Source organism: Cupressus sempervirens, chromosome 5 (genome assembly GCF_028749045.1).
Source record: "Cupressus sempervirens isolate cs-2001-9-10 chromosome 5, ASM2874904v1, whole genome shotgun sequence".
NCBI lineage: Eukaryota > Viridiplantae > Streptophyta > Pinopsida > Cupressales > Cupressaceae > Cupressus > Cupressus sempervirens.
Genome location: NC_143122.1, coordinates 841493546 through 841515046, shown reverse-complemented (window position 1 = coordinate 841515046; position 21501 = coordinate 841493546). Strand labels below are relative to the sequence as shown.

Sequence of the window (21501 nt, the reverse complement as noted above, 5' to 3'; positions counted from 1 at the left end):
TTGGTCCACCATCTCCACTATCGAAGACTCACTCTTTTTTTCCACGAGAGTCTATTGAGGTGAAGTCATGTTGGTTGAACTTATGTGTTGTTCCTAAGACCAGTGTTGTGGATTCTACACCTCCACCTCCTGTTCAGATTCCATCTCTTGCATAGGATTACTCTTTAGCATTGCCTACTATTGCAGCTCCAGTCATCGAGCCACCTACTATAGTTTTTGAGGATATATCAGAGGACATGTACATCTCCTCTCATATGAAAAATTCAGCACACCTATTATCCCACATCCATTGGAGATTCCATTTTAGGATTCTTACATTTTCTCCTTTGAGCATCAACTAGGACTTCCAGCTGCACCTTACATACATGGGTTTTATCATCATTGTCCATTGCATTTGTTTCCTTCATATTGGAGCCACATTGGTATGTTCATCGATGCAGGAGTTCTGCCATTCTGGGGGGCTATAGAGTCTCAAGCTTATATCATGGATGCTTTTATTGTACTTATGATCTTTAGAAATTCTCTTGAGATGTTTCATTTGTGTATCCTTTTTCTATCTCTTTTTAGATTAGATTTTTTCCCATTGAATTTTCTTTATTTCTTCATTTCCTAGAGATTTGGTTGTGATTGGGTACCTCATCAAGCCTTGTTGTCGGGACCCAAGTTTGCTTTCAATATTGTAGTTTCCTTGCATTGTTTGTAGTTGCATTATTTCTCATCTTAAGGGGGGGTGTAAGAGAAAAAGGTTAATTTCATTTCATTTATTAAATTACCTTTTCTCCCTTCTTAAGATTTTACTTTATGCACTTTTGCATTCACATTTAATAATTAATTAGTAATTATTAAATGACCTTTTCCTTTTAGGTTACCCTTTTTTGGGTTTCGATCACCTTCTATAAGGATATATCTTTTGTAATTATCTCTTATCTTTTTCATTTATGAGAATACAATTTGCATATTTTCAGAACAAACCCTTGCCTCTCCATGTCTTTTTCTTCTCTATGATAGGTTTTTACGTGTAGGTATTCTTTGGGCTTTGTGGATTTGTATTGCTCAAATCCTTCACTTGCTAGGGTTTGCATCAATTCTGTAGTCATCTTCACTTTCGTAATATTAAATTCCACTTGTTTCACCTGGCATAAATGAATACTTCCAAGTGTCTTTCTATCCAAAATATCCCAATCCTCGTCTATCATAGCTATCAATTTCTTGGATTTTCCTCCCAATGGCCACCATAAATCCTTCTGATGAAGATAGTCCTCCATTTGCATTTTCCATAACTGAAAGTTCTGCCCATTAAACTTCTAAACCTTCATCTTACCCTCATCTTCCATTTCTCCCACTCAACTGTGAGACCTTTCGGTAGAGAATAGTTAAAAAAAAACCGACCTCACTCAGGTACTACTTGGTAGGATTAATGAGACATAAAAATAAGAATTACATGCAAATATAACCAATATCATAAAATAATAAATTGTATAGAAGAGAACACAAGACAGAGAGATTTAACATGGTTCACCCAATCCCTGGGCTACATCCACTAAAAAATGAGTTCAATATTCTTATTATCCAGTGATTGCAACCTTGTAATCCCTTCCAACTCAATACTGCCAAAAAAAGCTACAATCTCATCATACGTTATGAAATCCCTAACCCTAATTCATTTTATACAAGTTTGTTGTTGCTTACAAAATTAGGGCTAGAATAAGTCGTTCAATAGAAAGATAGTAGTTGAGGCCTTTTACAATAATAAACTTGATTGAGACCCTTGTAGTGATAATCTGGGGGGAAAACATGTTGAATCAAGAGAGAAAATTAACCTCTGAGTTTAATTAGGCTCCACATCACAACAACTAGTGGAAGAGTTCGAAGTTTGACACAAAAAATTAGATAAATTATTTGTGGCACGAGATCAACCATGCATTGTATGAGGGTGAGGGGATGAATGCATAAGAATAAGGACGATCATTATGAATAATAAATATGCTTCAATGTGGGGAAATATATGTAAGTGGATGAGTGAAAAATCAAGGAATGAACTCAAATTTGCACAAGAGTGCATCATCTTTTCAAATGTAATTGCATTCCAATATTCCATCAAAACATGTTTCAGACCAAATGACATTCTAAAAATTATTTCTTGTGTACATTAACAATAGTTCCACATCTTACATGTACATATTTAATTATATTGTTAAGACATTTTATTTAAGCACCTACATGCCTTTCATATGATTCTAAATATTGTGTGACTTTGTAAAACATTTATATGCTATGTATATGTTGTTGTCGCATGTGTGTTGGATTATTAAGCATTGAGCATTTTTAAGAGGTGTACATCATGCCACATAATATTGGATGGTAATCAAATGATGTTTCAATACAATAAACATAATATTAGCAAAAATTTAGTTGTTATTTCATCAATTTAGAATAAGTTGTCAAAAAAGACATACTGAGATATCAAAAGAATATGAAAAATATTGAAATCATATAGTTTCTATAATTCATAAAGGCGTAATAAAGATTTATGACTTAAACTATGTAATTTTTTCACCATCAATATTTCAAATCATATTATACATGATATATCATCAAGATGAACATATCTAGAGCAACATTGAACATTTGGAATCATGCTACATGATACATCATAAAGATAAAACATAGAGAATAATATAAAGATCACGTACACAGAAACTAAAAAGATAGGAAAAAAGACATATTTTCAAAAGATAGAAAAATTGAATCATTCCCATCACTTGGGAACGATTTGAAAATGCTACAAGACCCTAGGTATGGGGATGCACTTTTGAAATTGTTTGACATTAAATATTAGCCCTCACCTAGGGTGCCAAAGTCCTAAAAGGATTAACTTGCCACTATTAATGGATAAGTTCTAAGTTCTTTGTATTCTTCAAATCTAATAAGATCCACATCTCACCTAAGGGCTCTACCCCACTTCATGTACCTTCATTGTAAAGAAGTGTTGAAATGTCAAATCTTTCCAACAATATATACAATTCACAAATTCTAATTTTGATCTATAAATTGAAAATGATTACTAATTTATTACATTTTTTTGTAGTGTTACATTGAACCCTGCACTATGTCTATTGTTGTGATTTCGGCAATATGTTTCTTATTGTGATATTGCTATCAAGATTCACCTATGTAGCTTTTTAGTCAAATTCATTAACCTATATTTTATAATAGAGACTTCTGGAGAGGTCACTCATCTTAGTATTAGTCTACTTCAAGCACACTTAACTCCGTAGTTCCTCCATGTAAAAACCCACTCTTCTTGCAACCCCATTGCAAAATCTTGAACCATTCATTAGAAAACCCCTTAAACTCATCATTTGATAAGTAGCGGATATTTTGCATAGCAAGTTGTTGCTATTAGGATTCAACTATATAATTTGTTTATTCAAACTCATTAACCCATATTTTATGAGTCGTGTTTCTTATAATGCTCTCGAACATGATTTTTCTTTGTATCAGAACTTAGTTGGGAACACAACAATACCACATTTCAATGGGTGCAATGCATTTCAATGCCAGAAACACACATTTCAAAAGGGAAAATTTTGTACATTTTAAATCCATTGATTGACTAGAACATAGATTGAACTTTTTCAATTTTCACTCGAAAATAGGCTAAACATACTTAATTTATTATTTCTTTTTGGTTGTTTCAATATCTTGTTTAGTAGTGTCTATCTTCAGTTTTATTAGATTTTATGTGATATCACTTTTATTAGATTTTATGTGATATCACAACTCAATGAAGCGTTAGTAGTATATTATATTAGGCTAATTTCATTTTTAATAATAGATTGCATATGCTTATATTCAATTTTTTTTTATTTATTTTTTTTTTTTAAATGCACTGGGTAAATTTTTTAACGTGACCGGTAGCGCTGGCGCGACAGGCCCACTGGTACCACAGGGACAAGGGAGACTAGAACTCGTGACCAACCCCTTCCAACAGGAAAGATTTAGCCAACCGAGCTAGGGCCCCCGCCCCATTTATATTCAATTTTTAAATAATAAGATTAAAATATATTTTTTATACAATTTCAAATCAGTAAAAAATTTAATTTAATTATTTATCAATCAGTTTTAAATATAATTTTGTGATTTATAAAAATATTAAATTATTTATATATATACTTTTTATAAAAGTAAAATGTCTTTAAAAAAAATGAAATGGTTCATTTCCTCTTGCATTTTGGTTGCCATCTGATTTCTGGTTTCTAGCAACATGATATCAAGCTTGGTCATCGTTGATTTTCTATGGATTTGGCTCAGATTGGCAATCAAATGAAAATCAAATAATTTGCAGTAACTGTCTGCAGGGCGTGAATTGATTGCGAGCTTTCCCTGAAGTAAAACCAGGCCATTACATTGTGTTTCAAATTTCTTTTCATTTGAAACTACCAAACAAAACTTATATTTATCCTTTAAATCGTATTATTTTAAGAACAATCGGATTGGATTCATTTCATGTCTTGTAAGTCAGAAAGGCTTAGATAATAACGATTTTCTGGAGCACAATTACAGATCCAGGAATTTGAAGTATCCTCAGCAGAAAACAAGTTAATTTTGGAAAATGAAACAATGAATGGAAATAAATATCATTTTCTGCATTAAAAAGAAAATTCATATTGTATCTAAGGTTTTTAGGAGCCGTACGATAGTGAGTAATTGAAGAGGTTAATTTCCTTTAAAGAAAACAACCATACCTTATTTCCTGTGTAACAGGAAATTGACAACATTGTAACAGCTAAAGTAATAGTAAACTTTAATTGCTCTGATTGAGAGTTGAACTCAAGACCTCCCGCTTACTAAACGGGTGCTCTAACCAACTGAGCTATCAGAGCTGTTGTATTTCTAAAATTGTCATATTTGTAATCACGACTAAAACGACAACCATTCCATATCATCGTTAATTTAAAAATAGTTCCCAAAAAACATTGTTTATGGTTATTGAATTCAAACCATTTTCTATAAAATATAATAATAGTAGGTGCTACCATGTAAGTCTAATACACTAATGGACGAGAATAATCTTTATTTATTCTTTCATTTCTATAAAATAACAAGTGACATGTATGGTACATTGTAAAAACTAGCATGTAGATAGTTGTGATATTGCTATGGAATTTAATTATGTGATTTTGATTCAAATTCATGGATCAATGAGTTTGACTCAAAATCACACACTTAAATCCTGGTAGCAATTATTGTATTTGCCATAGGCAATTAGTCGTATTTTTTATTTTTATTTTAACTTTTAATTTTTGTAATGTTTATTTATAAGATTTTTAATTTTTAAAATTTTAAAATTTATTTTAGTTGAATTTCATTGGCTTATAAATTTGGGTCTTATAAGAACCGATTTTGAGGAAGCACTACCTGTAGAATGTAAAAGTATTTTGTTATGTAAAACTATTATATCAATAATATGTTATTATACAATTATTTTAATAAATACTTGTGATTATATTTTATGAATAATATTTTATATAATATGTTTAAGTTTAAATAAAATATTAATACTTTAAGTTACAACTTAATTAGTTATAATAGTACGATGACATTTATATTTAATTATAAATTATTTCCAATAATAATTTTTTTATTAAAAATATTTTTTTCTAAATCAAAAATTAGATTTTCAATGTAAAAGTATGATTTAATTTTTTTTAAAGTAATCAAATTTTATACCATTAATTAAGTATTAATAAAATTATATTAATTTATTAACTAATCGGTGAAAATAAATCAATATGAAAAAGCCTCCTGTCAACCAATAAAATAACAAACTAATATAATAACTTCATAAATATTTGATTATCTAAAAAAATAGCTCATTTTATTGGTGGATTGATTGAACTAATTCATAATTCTACAAATGAATGCAATAATTATTTCAATTAATTAAACTATTTCATAATTATTTTTTAAAAGAAAAGTTTGGAAATATATAGTTTGGGAGAAAAAATTTATTAAATGAATTATTTATAATATTTAAATGTAAGAAATGATAAAAAAATTATAATAGTACAAATAAATAATAAAATTTTGCTATATACTAAATTTTATTATTATTATTATTTTGATGGAGGTTGAGCAATTTTTGTCTTATATTAAAATTTAAAACACAAGTAGTTTGTATAAATAAATCAATTTTAGACAAGATTATATAAAATTTAAATTATAAGTCTTTTATAGATTATTTTAAAGAATTTTATACATAATAATTACAAATATTTGAAATAATAAGCTAATAATAAACATTGAGAAAAAATAGTATTTCTTTGTTTAACTAAAATTTAATATATTTTAATGATTTATTTTAAATATTATAATGTAATGAGCATAAATCTAGATTATTTATTATTTATTCAAATTATTTATTATTATATGGCTTCCCACATGAGTGGCTTGTTAGCTCTTGCATAAAAGATAAAAAACTAAAAAAATATTAATATATAATTTTTTTGACTATTATTATTATTTTACATATTTATATACTAACATCTAGTGATGTAACATTACCTCGATAGCTCACTTTGAGAGGGTGTTATAGATTGTACTAAATAGTAATTTAGTCTTAACTATAAAAATAAAATAAAAAAATCTAGCTTGAGCCTTTTACTAAATAAAAAACTAAAAAATATTATATTAAAAAAATTTAGTTAAAAAGTTTCTAATTTTGGATATAAACTGTGACTGGTACAAATAATCAGTTTTAATCATGAGTTACTAGGAAAATATAGAAATTGTGAAAAATTAATACTGAAAAATTTCATAAAAATCTTTTATGTTTTCAATTTTTAAAATTTGATCAAAGATACATTTTGTATGAAGGATAGCCACATCCCTTGCATATTCCAAAGTGCATGGCCTTTATGATACTATCATTGACCATGACTCAACTTGGACATCAATTATTGCGATGTAACATGTTTATGCTTTAAATAAAAATTATAGAAAAGTTAACTATATATTCTTTGGATGCAACTCTGACATTGATCATGCAATGATACATGAGGCAATAAATAATGATGTGGCATGAAATACCCTATTCCCAAGCCTCATTTCTAGTGCAGCTGGAAGGAGAATGGCATGTCATGAAATTTGTCTTTACTTTAACTAACTTCATTATCTTTAATTAAGAGACTCATCAATGGGTCCTTGGTCTAATGATGAAGTTGAATGGCTCAGAAAGAGCCCACCAAAGATCAAGTCTTGTTGAGTGAAAGGCTCTCACATCACAAGGGATGGGGTTGGGATTGTGCCCCAGTTGCCTCATTGGGTTACCTCGTAGGTTTGAATGCTCCATCAATTTTTTTTAGGAGACTCTAAAACCTTTTTATGAAATTCATTTTCCACAAATATGGGAATCATTGTATGACACTCGTTAAGAGTTTGGCCTTCTTTCATACAAAAAACTTTATGAGAGTGTCTAAAGCATTTAGAAATTTTTTTTTAAAATTGTGTATTCAAAAATTAATTTGTTCATGAGATTTTTTTTTTGATGAATAAGGTATTTTCTATTAATTTATAATATATGGATTTAAGAGGTGAGACATCTTGAGGGTCCTTTCATCTATAGGAAACTAGTCTCTCCCTAACTTGCATGAGTAGTTGGTTATGACTAGATTAGGTCATGAGGACACCCCATATATATATACAAAAAAGAAAAGAAAAAGATACCAAGAAAATGTTGGCTAGAAAAATTAGCAAGTCACATTTTTCAAGTACATATTGGAGCATCATGAAAATCAAAGATCATATTTCCTTTAGGCATTTTTGTATCTTCTCACATGTCTAGTTAATGCTTTTAGATTTCGCATGCATGCCTAATAATGTTGCTGAAGAGACATATCCAAAGCTTCCATTTTGGTGTTAGCTTATTATTGCCAATAAAGGTTTTGAAAAAGGGATTAAGCCTGTTTATTGTTCAGTCACTTTTTCTTCACCTTTCAATGATAATAAAATGTGTACAAAATATTTGGCTTCTTCAACATATTCCTTCTCGGGATCTTTCATGTGGCCCTCTAGAATGAATCTATAAACCCTCTCTAGTCTTTGGCTTACCCTTTTGATTTTTCACTTATAGCTCTATGATTAAAAAAAGCAGGGGAAAAAGTTGTTGGGCATGAGAGTTAGCCCCAAATTAGAATATTTATAAGAATAAGCTTCATAATACAAAGAAATTTTTGGTCCATTACTATAATAAATTATAGGAATTTTATATCAAAGCTCCTTATGTAAATAGCTCAATATTGTAAAGTAAAATAAGGTTTATAATACATCTATAATGGAAATACCCTCATCTCCTACTAGTACCCATGTGACCTTTCCATCTACATCAGTTGGCTCAATGGGAGTAGGTGATGTTAGATTCAATCTCACTTCCACGGTTTGGTTAACTCAAGAGGTAGACAACAAGAGAAGGAAAGTGACTTCAAGTGCTTATGAGGTTGACATTGTGTCCTTTCTCTTTCAAAGTTCAAGAAAGCCTAAAAGGGATAAAAGGATGTCCAGGGTTATTGTCGATGTGAATACCATACACCATGTCATGGAGATAGGTGACCTTGTTTGAAATACAAACATGGATGTCACTACTGAGGTTGACTATAGTATTTCCCATGTTGATATGGGACCTACTAATTTTGAGAGTGATGTTTATCATTTCAATTTCCATATCAAAGCCCTGACTAATAAAATCTCAAGAGCTTAAGAAGAAAAAGTGTGAGTTGCAATAGCATTTGTCATAGGTTTAGCCTTACAAAGAATTTTTACCCTTTTTCACTAGCTCCATCAAGGGAGAAGCCTCTAGTTATAACTAGGTTCTCCATGAAATAGAGGTCTTTGATCAATTAAAAGATGGAATTGATAGAATGCAAGCTCCAGCAAAATGGGTTGAACAAATGCAAAAATAGAGTATAACACCCTTAACCACCATCCTAATTTTATACATCAACATCACCATTAAAAGGAAATATTTGATTCAAGAATTGTAGAAGATTAGGGAAGAAAATAACAATTTGTATGTTTTGGTAAAAATTGTTGAAAATATATTGGAGCCAAATCATGCAGTATTAGTGACTAAGAAAATAGAAGACAACCCTTGCAAATTTTAGTCCTCCTTGTTATATTCTACTAATTGGATTTTTCTCTATACAATGAGTATATTAGTTACATCAATCAAGTCCTCAATCAATATGCTCATAGTTTGGTCAATATTAAAGGCAATTTCTCTACATGTGAACTTGTACGATGAATTCAGGGGTAAAGGTATTGAGTTGGAGGAAATCAAGAAATAATAAGATGAACTATTGTCTAAAGGGGTCAGAAAACTTCAAGAGGGTGATATAGAATTTTTTGATAGGTTAAGTAACTTGCACACAATCTTGAGAGCTCTTAAGACCGATGATACAAGGATTCCTAAGAAGGTTAGAAATGCAAAATTGGAGTTGGCCAAGTTAAGGACCAAGATACAAGTTGACCATTATCCTCAATAATGATAAAACCAAGAATTATGTCAACATGTACTAGGAGTATCATTGAAGAGTCAAAGAAGTGGAAGTGGTCAAGGGAGTTGTAGGAGTTGATGCAACAAGTGTCCAAAACTTTGAGATTGTAGAAGCTAGAAACTCTTTAGGAATTTCATTTTTATTAGTTTTAGAAAAACTATATTTTTTAGTTTTAAAGGAACTAGGCATAAGTAATAGTTCTTGAAAGTCATTACTTTATGATGTTTTATTTATGGGATTGTTGAACCTTTTTCAGGGTCTTTTGGGTGTACTTTGATTGTCTCATTAGAGAAAATTTAATTTATGTTTTATCTCATGCTTTACCATTGATGGAAAAAAAACTTAATGCAATTACCATATTGGAGTTCTAGATATTTCTCTTCGAATCAAAATTTATGAATGCTTTTCATGTGAGAAGATAGTAGTAGATGAATGTGTTTAAGTTTTTCCTATACTTATATAGGGAATGTAGGAAACACAACTATGCATGAGCTCCTATTGGATATCTTAATTTGTTGTAACTTCTTATCTTTAGTTTTCCTTTGAATACATTGAATACCTTTAAAATTATTCCTTATTCCTTTCATATTAAATACAATCTAGAGAAAGTAGTTGTTTTAGATGTAATTATATGATGATAGATGCCACCTTTGAAAATGAGAAGAGAATTGACTAGTGATGGTTATTGCTTGGTTGATTTAAACATGGTTACATTTATCATCTTGTTTGGGTGTCAAAAAATTGGGTTAGGTGATAAATCTATAAACCAACAAGAAGCTATTAAGTAAAAAATTTCCCATTACCTCAATGGGTTAAGGCCAAGCATCCAAGAGGAGAAAAGTCTAGGTAGAGTGACTAGTATTGAAAAGGCATACCAATTTTCCTTGATCGTCAAGGAGAATCTAAATAAGAGATTTGAATGAAAGACAAGAGAGAAAGGATAAGGAGGAAAGGGTCGAGTTAGGTCCTTTGGAAGTTGAAATGAGGAGCAAAGGAAAAGTGATGGTGTGAATACTAGTCAAAATTGGAGGAATGAGGGTTTTAAATAATCCCATGATCAAAATAATGGAGACAAGAGAGGAAAAGGAAGAGGAAGGCCTATACAAGGAATAAGGAGAGGTGGTTTTAGAGGAACTTGTTTCTATTTTGGAAAAGAAGGGTATCAAGTCTATGAATGTTATCAATACCAATGAAGGACATATATGAAAGCTAAAGGCCAAATGAGAGTAACACATGAAGATGAAGAAGTCCAGTCTAAGAATTTAAGTGATTTAGAGAGGGGAAAAACCCTTATTATTTGGAAAACTCTAATAAATAAAGAGGAGTTAGATTTGAGGAAGAGTTTATTTCGCACTTGGTACAATCGTAAGGATAAATGTTGTGATGTGATTATCAAAAAGGAGATCACCACAAATTTGGTAGTAGAGGAGATGGTCATAAAGTTAAATACAGAGAGAGAGAGAGAGGGAGTGGGGGGGAGAGAGAGAGAGAGAGAGAGAGAGAGAGAGAGAGATAGAGAGAGAGAGAGAGAGAGAGAGAGAGAGAGAGAGAGAGAGAGAGAGAGAGAGATAGAGAGAGATTTGTATTAAAATACGTAGTTGTAGGATGGCCACAAGGTCATGGTTAACAAACAATGTGTAGTCAAGTTCAAGATTGAGAGCTATTGTGATGAGGTACTATGTGACATCATACCTATGGATGAATGCCATATATTTTTGAGAAGGTCTTGGTAGTATGACATGCATGCTATACATGATGGTCATGCAAGCACCTATTCTATGAAAAAGGATGGAGTTCATCATAATATGAAACCCCTACTAAAGGAAGAAGCAAAGGTAGGTAGTAATGCTAGGGCATGTCTTGTTGATGGGAGAAACTTTCTCAATGGCACAAAACATTAGCACTTGTGTTTTACTTTGATTCCTTGGGTGGATAAAGAAGCTAATAGGGAAGCTCTAGTTGAGGTTGCAAATTTGTTGAATGAGTTTCAGGACATTCTATTTGATAATATCCCTAAGACATTACCGCTAGTAAAGCAAGTCAATGATCAAATAGACTTCATCTCTAGATCTAGTTTTTCTAAGAAATATTCTTTGAAGACAAATACTACTAGGACTTAGGATTTGAATAAACAAGTTCAAGAATTGCTAATGAAAGGTCTGATTTAAGAGAGATTGGTCCCCATGTGAGGTACCTGCTATACTAGCACCAAAAAAGGATGAGAAGTGGAGGATGTGTACAAACTCTAGGGCCATATATAAGATAACCTCAAAATACATTTTTTCCTATCATGAATGGATGATCTTATGGAATGTTTGAGTGGAGCTCAATATTTCACAAAGATTAACCTCAAGAGTCAGTATCACTAGATTTAATTAAAGAGGGAAATGAATGGAGGATTACATTTAAGACCAAGGAAGGTATGTATGAATGGTTAACCATGTCCTTTTGACTAACCAATAAACTAAGTACCTTCATGCAATTAATGAATGAGGTACTAAAGAAAGTTTTGGAAAATCCTTTTATTGTGTATTTAGATAATATTTTGATTTTGATTAAGGTATTAGACAAGAATTTAATGCATATCCATAGAGTAGTTGAGAAGCTAATGGAGGATAAAATTTTGATTAATTTGAAGAATTGTAGCTTAGTAAAAATGGAATTACTCTACTTGGGGTTTTTTTTCTCTCTTTTGATGGTCTCAAAATGGACCCAAGGAAGGTAAAGTTCATCCTAGAATGACCTACCCCAAGGTTTTTTGTTGCAATAAGGTCTTTCCACAGTTTGGCTAGATTTTATATGAAGTTCATTAGAAACTTTAGTAGTATGTATGCACCCCTAACTAAGATAGTGAGGGGGGATAGAAAGGAGTTCAAATGAAGTAGAAGAGCTACAAGGAAATTTTGAATTATTGAAGAAGAAGGTGACAAAGAAACCCATGTTAGCACTCCTTAATTTCAATAAGGTATTCTAGGTGGGCTTTATGCTAGTGCTAGTGCCATTGGAGTTGTGTTGAGCCAAGAAAGTAGTCCCATAATATATTTTACTAAAAAATTAAATAAAAAAAAGAAGAATGATTATATTTATGACTAGGACTAGAAAAAACTAAAGAAATAGAGGAATTATCTATTACCAAAAGAATTTGTTTTGTATTCTAATCACCAAGAATTACAATAACTAAATAGTCAGGGTAAATTAAATTAGAGGCACTTGAAATGGGTAGAGTTTTTGTAGAGCTATACATTTTTTTAAAATCATGGAAATGGGTGATCTAATAGGGTTATAGATGTTGAAAATATAGATGGAGTAACTGAGAGGGGGGAGGGATTTGGTGAATCAGTTACCACAAAAACATATCCACAGATTACTTAGATGTCAGATAAAACCAATTACTATTATCACTCGGTAAACATACAGAAATTGTTGTGACTCGGTAGATGTACTGTATGTTATACTTTAACAGATCTTTGACATTCATAGTGATTAACATGCAAGCATAAAAGAAATAAAATGAACACATGAGACACCAGATTTAATGTGGAAACCCAATATGGAAAAAACCACCAAGTAACTAGCTACTGATTTTCACTCTTCTGAAATGAGCCCTATTAGGAGCCAACCTAGTTTAAGGTTACAAAACACATTGTTAGGTGTGACCTTGTTAGAGGATTTAATCACCTTGTTAGGAGTGACCTTGCAAGAGGTATTTAGAACAATTCAATAGACATATCACCTTGTTAGAGGATTTACAATTGGCTGTTAAACCAACTCTGCTAAGAGATTTTGGAATCACTACTACAATGGTAAGAAAGTAACAATGAAATGACCTAAATAAGATGCAACTAAATTATTGATTATACATCTCTGTTATGTTTCATGCTAGATCCTTCCTGATCGAATATTACTATGTTGCTCCTCAATGATATCTAACCATCCTTCAAATTTTTTCACACTTGCCTTCTCAATCAATAAAAACATTTCCATACTCGCTCATACATACTAGAATCTCAACTTGACCTTTCATTTATACCATTCAGATTATCAAGTCGGCTCATTTACAAAATACAATGACCAATAAATATTACCACAGTCGGCTAGAATCAATGATTAAACTTCATTTCCCAAAATTAACAAAAACCTTCATTGGTCGACCTTGCTTGGTAAACATTGATCCTGAAATGATTTCCTGTGTTGACCAATAGAAGCTTGGTTAACACTACAAACTTGCAAAATCCTTTGGAAATTGAGTGAACTCAGTGAACACTAACTCTGACTAACTTGCCTTTGTTAACTATGAGAGCTTGGTTAAACTACTTTCTACCATAATTTCCTTCGATGCCCAAGTGAGCTTGGTAGACACTGTCTTCACAAAGTAATCTGTAGGAATGCTCAGTAGACAAGGGAAATTGCCTTGTTGACCAAGTGAGCTCGGTAACCATTGTCTGCCAACTGATATGACATTTGTGTAACATCAAAGACAACACATAATTAGACAATTGTATCCAACAATCTCCCTCTTTGGCATTGATGGCAACACAACATGTCATAGCACAATGAAATTTGAAAACAAGTCTTTCTCTGACAAAAAAATTTTCTCTCTTACATTTTATGCCACAAACTTCTCTAATGTAGTAATCTCCCTCTATGAAGGAATTACATAGCTTCTTCTCTAGACAATAAACTCTCCTTCAAACAAATTTCAGAAAGATATGACAGTAAACTCTCCCTTTTTGACAACACATACCAAATGAGTATCAATATACCTTGAGTACTGATTCATATGCAATGTTCCCTTGACTATGTTCCATCAACTGATAAATCTTCAACTTGGTTCCTATTGATACATCACTAAAACTTTATTTTAGTGAGCTTCAGATAGGGTAATGACCCCTAACTTACCTCTTAAATACAAAAATTCATCCTTAGGTAATGGCTTGGAGAATATGTCTACAATCTATTCTTTGTATGGACATATTCTAATCTGATTTCTTTATCCTACACCAATTCCCTGACAAGGTGGTATTTTATAGAAATGTGCTTGATTTTGGAATGCATCACTAGATTCTTTGATATGTTAATTGCACTTGTATTATCACAAAACATAACAACTGGTTCTTTGATCTCAACCTTCATGCCTTCCAACAACTGTTTAAACCAAACAATACTAGAACAATTTACTGTTGTTGCAACATATTCTGCTTCTATTGTAGATTGGGATGTGCAATTTTGCTTTTTACTTGTCCAAGATACAAACCTTTTTCCAAGAAAGAATGCTCCACCACATGTACTCTTTCTATCATCAATATTTCCTGCCCAATCAGCATTAGTAAACACTTTTAAGTCTAGATTTTCTCCAAGTTTATACCATAAACCATAATCTTCAGTGCCTTTCAAGTACCTCAAGATTCTTTTGATTGCCATAATATGATTTTCTCTGGGTTTTGCCAAGAATATTGCCACTATACCAACTACAAGAGAAATATTAGGCCTTGTATGAACTACATACTATAATTTTCCAATCATTAATCTATATAAGGTCCGATCTACCTCTTTTGAATCATCATCTTTGGTAAGCTTTAGTCTAGTACACATGAAGGTTCCAATTGGTTTTGAATCTTTCATACCAAATTTTTTGAGTATCTCCTTGATATACTTATACTGAGTGATGTAGATACCATTCTTGCTCTATTGTATCTGAAGACCAACAAAGAACTTAATCTCCCCAGACATAGACATTTCAAATTCTTTGCTCATTTGTTTTGAAAATTCTTTGCATGGATCATCATTCCCTATAAATAAAGTATCATCCACAAATATTTCTACCAAAATAATCTTGTTATCTAGTCCTTCCTTGATGTACAAACTATTGTTATCATTAGTTTTCTGAAAACCAATATAAATAAGGTAGTTATGCAATCTCTCATACCATGCTCTAGGAGCTTGTTTCTGACCATACAATGTTTTATGTAATTTGCAAACCATGTCCCTTTTTTCTGGATCAACAAAACCTTCAGGTTGTTCAATGTAGACTTATTCATCAAGAATACCATTGAGAAATGTAGATTTAACATCCATCTGATATACATTAAATCTTTTATGTGCTGCATATGCAAGAAAGGTCCTGACACCTTCCAATCTTGCAATAGGAGCAAAAGTTTCACCATAATCAATTCATTCTTCTTGAGAGTAGCCTTTACACACCAATCTGGCTTTGTTTCTTGATACTTTACCATCTTCATTCAACTTATTCCTAAATACCCATTTTGTTCCAATCGCATTTTTATCTTTAGGCCTAGGTACAAGAGTCTAGGTTTTGTTATTCTCTATTTTCTCTATTTCTTCATTCATAGCCTCAATCCAACTTTCATTTTCCAATGCATCTTTGACATTTCTAAGTTCAAAATCAACAAGTAAACATGTACCTTTTAGCTTACTTCTTGTCATAGTATCTTTTGATTTATCTTCAATAATCTAATCTAGTGCATGATGCCTCTTGACATACTTGGCTAATATAGGTTCTTTTCCTTGAATGAATTGCATTGTCATCCTCTTGAATTTCAACTTTAGGTTCTGGTTGCTCGGACTCGGTAGGGATTGGTTTGGTAGCTTCAGAATGTGACTTGATTTGAACTTCTTGCAACTCGGTGACTAAGGAAGACTCGGGAGTAGAAGTCTCCTTATTGACAGATGTGTCTGGCAATGTATCAGGTTCAATGTAAACAAATCTCCTATAATCCTCTAGTTCCTTTTTTCTTTCTTCTTCAGTCCTTTCTGCAAACTCATCAATTCTCACATGTGCACTTTCTATGATTTTATGAGTAGACAAATTCAAACATCTATATGCCTTACTCTTGCAAGAATATCCTTAAAATATGCCTTCATCACCTTTTACATCAAATTTACCTTTTCTAGATTCTTTCAAGATATAACATTTACTTCCAAATACTTTCAGGTAGCTTACATTGGGTTTATAGCCATACCATAACTCATAGGGGGTTTTGTATGAGTCTTTATTCAATTGTACTCAGTTTAAGGTATGAACTGCAGTGTTGATAGCTTCCTTCCAATATTTGATAGCAATGTTCTTTTCAATCATTAGAGTCCTTGCACAATCCATGATATATATGTTCCTCCTTTCAGCTATTACATTCTACTTGGGAGTTCCAAGGACTGATACCTATCTTTTGATTCCTCTTTCAATGCAAAAGTTATTGAATTCATTGGAGATGAATTCACCACCTCTATCTGATCTTAAGCATTTCAATCTTTTCCCTATTTCCTTCTCTACTCTTGCCAAATACCATTTGAATTTCTCAAATGCTTCTGACTTCTCTCTTAAATACATAATAGTCATCATTCTAGAGTAGTCATCAAAAAAAAGAATGAAGAATTTTTCTCCACTATAGCTCTCAATTTCAATAGGTCCACACAAATTAGTATGCACAATTTCCAAGATATCTTTAGACTGATAGTTTCTACTTTTAAAGCTAGTCTTTCCCATTTTGCCAATCTGACAATTCTTGCATAGACCAACATCAAGTTTCTTCAAACTAGGAATGCCTCTTACTTTCCTAAATTTTCTTATTTTCACCATGTTATCAAAATTTACATGACATAACCTTCTATGCCATAACCAACTTTCTTCAACTTGAGCAATAAAACATGAGCACTGACCAAGATCAAGATAAAACAAGTTACCTTTTGTTTGTTTGCTTGATCCAATCCATTTTCCTTTGTCATCCAGCAATCTTGCCTTGCCATGCATGAATTCCACCTTGAATCCAATGTTGATTAGTTATGCCACACTCAATAGACTATATTTTAGTCCTTCAACCCAATAGGCATTATTACATACAAGTTCTTTGGTTAATGAGATTCGTCCTCTCCCTTTAATGTAACAAGGTTCATTGTTTCTAAACTTTACACTACCACCATCATAGTCTTCAAAGTGTTCAAACTTTATTTTGTCACTAGTCATATGATGTGAACATCCACTATCTATGATCCATGTATCATTTTTGCTCACATGAGAGATAAGTGTCATCTTATCTTCTTCATCATCATCAGATTCATCTTTCACAGCAATGTAACTATTTCATCTTCACTATTATCAAAATACTTAGCCATAAAACATGTTTTCTTACCTTTGTCCTTGAATGATTTGAAGTCTTTCTTTCCATTGCACTTGTGAGCTATCTTCTCATCCTTGCTTCCTTTGTTTGTGCACCTAGCTGCAATATGACCGATTTCTTCACATGAAAAATAGATTAGGGGAACTTTACCTTTGTATTTTCCTCTACCTCTAGAATATTTCCTTGCAAGTAGAGCTTCAACAACTTCAAGATCACTGTCAGAACTTTCCTCTGATTCTTCTTCACTTTTTGACTTAGTGTACTTTATTTTCTTGTCTTTTTTCTTAAGTGAAAGCTTGGCCTCAAATGTTGATTCAATATTCTTGGAAGCTGGAATATAATTGTCATAGTTATCTAGCTCAAAGACTATCAATCTTCCTACCAGGGTATCCAAAGTTATCTTATGATTTGTCTCACACTTTATTTCTTGAATTGCATATACTCTAATTGCATAAATGGGAAGCAATGTTTAAGAACTTTACTTACAATTGTTTCTTCCTTGATCTCCCCTCCAGAAGTTTTGATTGCACTGACACTTTCTTTGATCCTTTCAACATATTTGGCAATGTTTTCATCCTCTCTCATTCTCATATGATTGAATTTTCCTCTAAGGCTTTCTACTTTGGCTCTTCTCACATTGTCATCACCACCATAGATATATTTTAGCTTGTTCCACATTTCAAAAGCAGTTTTGCAATCCTTGATATCATCAAATTCCTCATAGCTTAGAGCAAATACAATGTCTATCATCATGGTGTTACGAGTTCTTTTCTCAGCAATGTCACCAAAAGATAATGTACCAGAAGGAGTTGTGTATTCTTCATCAATGTATTTCAATCTTGAATCACCAATGGAAGCTAGATGAAGTCTCATGAGACCCTGCCATGTTGAAAAGTTATCTCTGTTAAACCTTGGAATTTCTCTCTTGTAAGACATCCTGATCTTTAGCTTAGGTCCTTGAAACCCTTCCTCCAAGCATCAAAAGCTCTAATACCAATTGTTGGAAATATAGATGGAGTAACTAACGGGGGGGAATCAATTACCACAAAAACATATCCATAGATCCCTTAGATGTCAGATAAAACTAATTACTGTTGTCACTCGGTAAACATACAAAAATTGTTGTAACTCAGTAAATGCAGTGTATGTTATACTTTAATAGATCTTAAACATTCATAGTTATTAACATGAAAGCATGAAAGAAATAACATGAACACATGAGAAACCAGATTTGACATGGAAACTCAATATGGGAAAAACCACCAAGTAACTAGCTATTGATTTTAACTCTTCTGAAGTGAGCCCTATTAGAAGCCAACCTAGTTAAAGGTTACAAAACACATTGTTAGGTGAGACCTTCTTAGAGGATTTAATCACCCTATTAGGAGTGGCTTTGCAAGAGGTCTTTAGAACAATTCAATAGAACCGTCACCTTGTTAGAGGATTTATAATCGGATGTTAAACCAACTCTACTAAGAGATTTTGGAATCATTGTTGTAAGGAAACTCAGGTGTGGAAATAGCTTCGTACACTAATCTCTTAAGAGAAGTATGGTGCAAATCCTATTAAAATCTTTTACACTTACAGATTCAATATCATGTAAACAACAATATTTCAGCCAAGCAAGCATAAAGAAAATAGACAGAGAAAGAAACACATAACACAAAGATTTTCCAATGGGGAAAAACCTTTTGGTAAAACAACCCCACCCCTCCAAAACCTGCACAATGTATTATCTTCAACACAAGGTTACAATACACTTGCAATGCAAGTTCAACAGCGATAACAGAAGACTCCAGTAGCAACTCACAATACCAACAATACACTATTTTGCATCCACCTCTTCACAAGCCTAAAAATGCTTATAACATGCACTTCACTTTTAGGGCTACTCCCAAAGGTAACCGTATTAGAGTTTTACCATTCTCCGAGAAAATAGGAACCCCAAAAAAATTTATTGGGGTAGAGTATTTAGTACTCAAATTTATCAGTTGCCACATGTCTTCACCTGTCATTGAATCTTCCTAACATAGCTCTTACGTGTCATAGGAATCCATCATAACCATTTTAGCAATGATCTCCTTATACACAATTCAAGATGCCAACACATCAACATTATTTGCAAGAAATACATTTTACAAAACAAATAATAAGAATGGGAATTATCCAAGGTTGAGACACCTTATTCCTAACAATTGCTACAATGGTAAGAAAGTAACAATAAAATGACCTAAATGAGATCAACTGAATTGTTGATTACAGATTTTTGTTCTACTTCATGCTAGATCCTTCCTGATCGAAAATGAATTTGCTACTCCTCAAGGATATCTAACGATCATTCAAATTTTTTCACACTTTCCTTCTCAATCAATCAAAACATTTTCATACTCACTCATACAAACTAGAATCTCAACTTGACCTTTCATTTATACCATTCAGATTATCAAGTTAGCTTATTTAAAAATTACAATGACCAATACATATTACCATAGTCGGCTGGAATCAATAATTAAACTTCATTTCCTAAAATTAACAAAAACCTTCATTTAAACACTAATCCTAAAATGATTTCTTGTGTTGACCAACAGAAGCTTGGTTAACACTATGAACTTGCAAAATCCTTTGGACACTGAATGAACTTGGTGAACACTAACTCTGACCAACTTTCCTTTGTTAACCATGAGAGCTTAGTTAACACTAATTTCTACCATAATTTCCTTCGACACCTGAGTGAGCTCGATAGACAGTGTCTTCATAGAGTAATCTCCAGGAATGCTAGGTAGACAAGGAAAAATGCCTTGCTGACCAAGTGATCTTGGTAAGTATTGTCTGCCAATTGATATGACATTTGTGTAATAGCAAAGACAACACATAATTAGACAATTGTATCCAACAATAGATAGCTTAAGAAGGAAGAAAACATTGATGAAAAAAAGGCATGATATATAGGTGGTTGATTTTAATGCTCTCAACACTTTATAATCTAATGATCCTGATTTTGTAGAGGCTTGGAAGGCTTGAAAGGAACTTGTTATGGGACAAGGTGACTAGACTACATGATCCAGGATGGTATGTTATTCAAAGGGATCTAGCTATGTATTTTTAGAAAATCCATGAGTGATAACTTGATCAAAGAGAAACCTAGTGGGGGAACACTAGGACACTTTGGTAGAGACAAGACAATTTCCATTGTTAGTGAGCATTATTTTTGGCTTCAATTGTCACAAGATGTGAAGAAATTTGTGTAAAGTTGTCTAGTGTATTATATTATTAAAGAAGCTAGTCAAAATGCATGACTCTACCAACCACTACCTATTCCATCAAATCCTTGGGAAAATATAAGTATGGATTTTTTCTTGGCTTTCCAAGGACACAAAGGGGAAATGGTTTTGTATTTGTGGTGGTTGATGGGTTTTCAAATATGGCTCAGTTCATTCCTTGCCACAAGAGCCATGATGCAGTTTGCATTATTGATTTATTCTACAAAGAAGTGGTGAGGGTGCATGGTCTTCCAAAGAGTGTAGTTTCATACCATGATAGAAATTTTGTTGGGTATTTTTGGAGAATATTGTAGACAAAATTAAAGATAAAGTTACAGTTTATTTTTGCACATTACCCACAAATTGATGGACATATTGAAGTGGTGAATATAATTTTAGGTAATCTACTAAGGTACTTAGTAGGTGACAAGCTCAAGGGATAGGACTTGATTCTACCATAGACAAAATTTGATTACAATAAATATATGAATAAAAGTACTAATGCATCACCATTTCAAATTGTGTATGGAAGAAGTCCAAGGACTGGACCAAAAT

General features: G+C 32.2%; 1 non-coding gene across 1 annotated transcript; it reads right to left on the bottom strand.

The window, feature by feature from the left end:
- Positions 1-4812: 4812 nt before the first annotated feature.
- On the bottom strand, positions 4813-4886 carry TRNAT-AGU (transfer RNA threonine (anticodon AGU)). The gene has a single exon. It is a non-coding gene; the product is annotated as a tRNA-Thr (tRNA).
- Between the last annotated feature and the right edge of the window lie 16615 nt (positions 4887-21501).